We start from the raw sequence: 6,751 nt of genomic DNA, 5'->3' as shown, positions 1-6,751 counted from the left end.
CTCATCGAATGCTCTCAAATACTTATGGTGAGGCCGCTATTAGTGAAAGAACGTGTCGTGAATGGTTTCAACGCTTCAAGAACGGTGATTTTGACGACCGGCCATTTCGAAGACCGGCATAGCCGTGGAAGAGAGAAGGTTTTCGAAGATGTAGAATTGGAGGCATTACTTGAGCAAGACTCGTGTCAAAATCAAGAAGAATTGGCACGATCAATTGGGAGTGACTCAACAAGCCATTTCAAAACGCCTCAAAGCCATGGGAATGATTCAGAAGCAAGGAAATTGGGTGCCGTACGAATTGAAGCCGAGAGATGTTGAACGGCGTTTGTTTGCTTGTGAACAGCTGCTTGAAAGGCAAAGACGGAAGGGATTTCTGCATCGCATTGTGACTGGGGACGAAAAATGGGTTCATTACGATAATCCCAAGCGCAAAAAATCATGGGGAGTTTCCGGCCATGCTTCCACGTCGATGGCCAAACCGAATATTCACGGCTCCAAGGTCATGCTCTGTATTTGGTGGACCAGCTCGGCGTAGTGTATTATGAACTGTTAAAACCGACTGAAACAGGCGATCGGTATCGAAATATTTTCAATTGATGCGTTTGAGCCGAGCATTGAAAGACAAACAGTCACAATACAACGAGAGACACGATAAAGTGATTTTGCAGCATGACAATGCTCGACCCCATGTTGCGAAAGTGATCAAGACATACTTGGAAACGTTGAAATGGGAAGTCCTACCTCAGCCGCCGTATTCTCCAGACGTTGCTCCCTCTGACTGTTTCGATCAATGGCACACGGCCTGGCTGACCAGTACTTCCGGTCTTATGAAGAAGTAAAAAATTGAATCGATTCATGGATAGCCTCAAAAGATGACCAGTTTTTTCGACGCGGGATTCGTACGCTACCCGAAAGATGGGAGAAAGTAGTGACCAGCGATGGATAATACTTTGAATCATAAATGTATAACCAGTTTTTTACAATAAAGCCTCGAATTTCGGAAAAAAAATTGTACACCTAATAATATTACTTCTAAGTGACTTATTAAATTAAGGGATTCACGGGTTCTAACATCCCTTCTGTATGCTGTACGTGCCCTAAATTTATAGGTATGTCCTTAACATTTTTCATTTCAGTTTCGCACTCATTCCTTATTTCTAAGTTCATTATCGCTGCTTCTTTTTCCACATCTACGATGCTAATCCACGCCTCGCTATTAATTAAAAATTTGATTAATTCTTTTGCTCGACGGAGTCATGTGTTCCTTAGCTGAAAAAGCCCGTTATGTATTAATGCACAAGGGATAACTTGCCATTCCAGCTCGCGAAATCTATCTTCAAGTATATTTCGGAGTAACATCGTTTCACAAGGCGGCTCCAGTCCCTTAGACCGATTGAGATCATCCCGTCCCGTCGAATTTGGAATTCGATACCTCGATGCCATCTTCGTCCGTCTTGAATAACCATTTCGATTAAGCGAACATCGTAGATTCGGCTGTAGAAACTTCGTCGCGTCATTCTGCGAGCGAGATCTTTCATCAGATCCTTGAAATCTTCTTGGCTATCAATTAAGTTGTACTCAAAACAGGGAAGGTGAATCCATTCATATCATCTTGACCTTCAACACTACGTGTTAGATATTTTGTTAAGAATGGCGATCTCCATGTTGTAATCTATAAGATCTATATATAACTAACGGAACATAAATAGCTACATGATATAGTTAATGTCAACTGTAAAGAAAAAAGATAAGAGACGTCCAATAGAGAAGAATTTCAACAAAAGTGGTTATGCTTACGCTTCCTGGTTTTAATCCTTTAATTCAAGAATATAACTAGAGTTTTCCGTTAGTGGAAGGTAGACATGCTCCCCTTTAGGAAGAAAAGGAGGAGGGCAGATCTTGTCCATCTGGTTAGAAAATTTTGTGGTCTTAATTTAATAGGTTTGTTAGGTTCTATCTCGACGGACGTCGAGGCAATAAAGTTCTTTTGTTTGAGTGACCTATTCCCCAAATAAAAGTTGAGTGACCAAGTTTCATGTGGCTCTTAGCAGATACATGGACCATCCATACACAGTATGCAAGGCATATCCGCATGAATGTATCTATTATTAGTTTTATAACTCTCGCATTTATGTATATTCTGATTATCCCAGCACTGATATTTCTGAAAATCAGAAATTTATTCCAGAATTTTTCCCATGCAGATATATCTATTTTCTTTATCGAAGTTTCATCTAAAAGATTAGAGAACGAGCCTCCGAAATTTGGGCGCTCATTCCTCGGGCTCGCATTAAGTACAAAAGATTATTCGGCCGAAAACATAATATGGTTCCATAGAGTCTCTAAATCATTTTCTGAATATATCTCGTTTGTAGTGAGTGAACGGGGGGGGGGGGCTGACATATTTTCATATTGGAAATTGGCTTCAGAATCATAAGTAGTAATGTTTCTACAAGTTTAAGTCTGAATCTGTACCAAGAATCTCCTAAGAGATACATAGCAAGTGCGTTGCAAGTGACCTGTGTTCCTTGTCGTATAAATATGAATGGAGTTAAGAAATATGTTATTGTATATTGTTTCGTATTACTAGTAATTGGTTATAGCATTCTTGAGTTTGAGTAAGCTTCGACGCACTTTATTATATGTATCACCGGCTTATAATGCCATATATCCCGGCCCCTGCATTGTGTGGTAAGCAAAAAAAAGTGTCTGGAGAATGAATAGCGAGGGCCAAGGCATTTTTTAATATTTTCTGTTCAAGGTTGCATTGTTGCAATACATTTCTGTATAATTGACTTATCTGAATGTGTAAAAGTTTTTCTACATAAATAAATTTAGAATTCATAGGTAAAAATATCAAGATTTTCGGATTTATATTGTTTATCAAACACTTTATTATGATACACTATATTACTTTATATAGGTGTCGTCTCGAAAATTAACAATTTTGTTCAATTAATATAAGTCCACACACTACTTCTTCTCTCTTTTTTATTAAAGCAAAGACAGTATTTTGCGAATTTAAAGTATAAACTACTTGAAGTATACCGGTATCATCAGTCAATACTTCTGCAATTCCAGTGTAAAGTGCGCCAAAATTAAGCTTTCCGCATGAACCCAGCATGGATAATGGATTCCAATAAGTGTTGCCTCCTTTTATGTCCACACAGTGGGTGGTTGCAAATTCACAGGTTCCCGATCGTAGTATTACTTTATTAATATTTAGTCGTATAGTAGCTTCATAATCTACTAATGTAAACGTCAGGGTTGTTAACACAATGACATCCGTCCATGTTCCATAAGTATCGGAATAAGTACTTCCGTGACATATTCTGTCATTGTCTACGTGTCCTGCTAAAGGTGGCAGATCGAGAGACCTTCTGATTTGATTTTAATCCGGTTATATAAACGTGCCCTATTCGGAAATAATCGAGGATTAAAATTATATATATATGTACATGCGTTCGCATGTTTCACAGGATGTTTCACAGGATATTTTTTGAATGTACGAATATTTACCGAACATCCATGTGAGAGAACATTCCACATTTTTTAACTGTTCTATCGACTTCAACCTTACTTTTATGGTTTTAAACTCGTTATATGATTTTAAACTTGAATGAATTGTATGAATTTTTTAATCTTATTTATATTTTCTGGGGAGGGATATCACATTCCTCAATATTAAGTAGTGTCATATTTGCTAACGAAGATCCGCAGTCATAGCCTATTATCCTGTAAGTTTCATGAGTCCATAATATTAATATTAATAATATTATTGTTGTGATTTCTCTTATCCAGGGATCCATTGCTACTCTGCAAGTTTTCGCTTTCGGAGGATGACTGTCGGAGGTCCGATCTCAATGACTATAGGTCGTGTCTCGTAGAGATAATTGGACCCAAGGGTGAGATCGCTTGCTTAAGCTATTCGGATGCATTGGATTTCGATTGACTCGACCATACTGCGATTAAGATCGAGGTTGAGAGATCGCGAATCACAACTAAAATCGGTTGAGAAAACTGAAAGCAGACCGATAGAATTTCGGAGTTGAAATTTGACTGGTAGCAGACTGGCAGAGTGACGTTTTGTAGCTGACTGAATTTTAACTAATTGTTCGCGAAAGGCCTCCTTTTTATATTCGCGAGTTAGTAGTGCCGCGTGCAGGCCTCATATACGTTGTTGGTCTAATCTAGGATTAAGGGTATAGGATTAAGAGTTGTGAAATGAGATACTGGGATATGTGTGTCTAAAAACAACTTCCATCATCGACCATTTGCCAAATGCTCAAGTTTAGAGCCACATGTATCATTTATTACAGAAGACTGCTATTTCAGTTTATAATTCTTAATCTATTTATTTCTGTTCCTATTATTATAAATAATATTATATAATTCGTCTATTCGGCACTTGGTTTAAATATTTAATCCAACAACTTCATCCCGAGTGAATTATTAGTCTAAAAAGGCGAATGTTATTCGGCTCGTCACTATTGTAACTTCCTATGATAGAAATAGATCTACCAGTATTACTTATTAATAACTTTTATAATGACAATGATGATGAAAAGTTCTAATCGAAGGAAAGAACTGTGAAGTCTAGACGTAACATTAATATCACGGAAGAAAATCACAAAATCGTTGTGGATAATACTTGGGATTTGATATATACAATAAAAATGAATGATATATAACAACGGTTATTGTTCAATCATTGTTCAACAGATTCAACTACACTAGTACATTGTCGCCTGTTGCGGAACAGATGCGACTGCGTGGCGCTCACTGCTATTGAATGATCTAGAAAAATATACCAATAGCAGCGAGCGTTGACGGATTCGTTTAGTTGGGTCTGTTGAACACGACCAATATTAAAAAACTTGTTCGAGTCGTACGATAGTCTAACATGAAATAAATTTTTAGAAAATGTTTCTTCAAGCCATTATCTCAAATCAACAATTGATGCAAAAAACACATTTAATAAACATTAAATAAGCACTTAAAAAAATATTTTTTTCAAAATATTGTTTTAAAATATTGTTTTAAATAAGGAATTAATGTAAAATAAACATTTAATTAACGTTAAGTAAATGTTTAAAAAATGTTACTTCTAATTACTTCTAACATTAGGTCTGTTTCTTATTGCTGCACTCTGAACAGGTGCAATTGCAAGTTAAAGTGAAACAAACGTGTATTTGTTTCATTTCAACTTTGCATAGTATATACTAGTATATACGGAACTAGTATATACGGAAGTAGTATGTACGGAAAATAAGATAATATAAAACAAACATTTAATTAACATTTAATAAATGTTTAAAAAATGTTTCTTCCAAACATTATTTAAAATCAATAATTAATGTAAAATAAACGTTTAATTAACGATAAATAAATTTAAAAAAAATGTTTTCTTGTTATTTGAAATAAAAAATTAATGTAAAATAATCGTTGAATGTACATTGAAAAAAATTCCTTCGAAATATTTTTTTCAAATGAGTAATTGATGTAAAATGAAAGTTTAATAAACATTAAATAAATATTCCTTCAAATCATTACGTCAAACGGAAAATTAATGTAAAACATACATTTATGTAAATTTAAATAAACATTTAAAAAATGTTTTTGGATAATTACATTAAATTAAAAATTAATGTAAAAGTAACATTTAATAAATGTTAAATAAATGTTTAAAAAACATTTCAAATAAATAATTCATATAAAATATACCTTTAATTAATTCAAAAAGAATTTTTTCAGAATATCATTATAAACAAAAAATTAGTACTAAATTAACATTTAATAAATGTTAAATAAACTTTTAATAAATATTCCTTCGAAACATTACGTTAAATAGAAAATTAATGTAAAACGAACACTTATTTAACATTAAATAAGCATTTTAAAAAATGTTTCTTCCAAACATTATTTCAAATTTAATTTAATTTAATTTATTGCAAAGTTATATGAAGAAGATTACATATTAACAGAGTAATAAACATAAAATATGATACAATAGACTATAATTAACATAAACATAAATAAATACAATAGACAATACAATAGCTTGCAAATGGTCAACAAAATTGCTTATAAAGCCTACCAGTAACAAAGAGTAAGATAATGCAATAAGAAGTAAACTAACAGCTGAAATCATACACACACGCACACACACACACATACACACACACACGTACACACACACACACACACACACACACACACACACACACATTTGGTATATAAATATATAAACATACACATTTGGTATATAAATTCACATAAAAATTATTTAAAAGCTAAATCTAAATTAAAGATCTAGTTTCGACCACTATAGGCTTCTATTTTATCGATTGTGTTCTTATATGTACGATCTAAAATAAGATTCTTTTTGTAATAAATACTGCCTTATCACAAATCTTCAGATCGATAACTTCATAAGCGAGAAAATATTCATAATTAAAATACTCACAGTTAAAATTCTCGCAAACTTCATTAAAATAAAAAAAATTTTTTTAAAAAAGTTAAAAGAAAAAGGCTACGAGCCAGAAATTTTACTTACAAAATTGATAGATAAGTAAAAAAATTTTTTAATACAATAAATTAATTATGAAATTTAATAACATGCTGGCTAACAACAACAAACGTTTCGATCACATCGAATCATTATCAATGTTTACAAAATATGTCTAAAAAACATAACATAAAGTCGATCGAAAATTGAAAATATACTTCGCATTGAATAACTGTGTAATTG

At 33.3% G+C, this 6,751-nt stretch overlaps 1 pseudogene; it reads left to right on the top strand.

Annotated features, from left to right (window-relative positions):
- LOC108685781 overlaps positions 1–6,751 on the top strand; it is a 23,783-nt pseudogene that overhangs the window by 1,868 nt on the left and 15,164 nt on the right.

This window comes from Atta colombica, unplaced genomic scaffold (assembly GCF_001594045.1).
Source record: "Atta colombica isolate Treedump-2 unplaced genomic scaffold, Acol1.0 scaffold158, whole genome shotgun sequence".
NCBI classification, from domain to species: domain Eukaryota; kingdom Metazoa; phylum Arthropoda; class Insecta; order Hymenoptera; family Formicidae; genus Atta; species Atta colombica.
The sequence above is the reverse complement of the archived record's forward strand: the minus strand, read 5'-3'. Positions and strand labels throughout refer to the sequence as shown.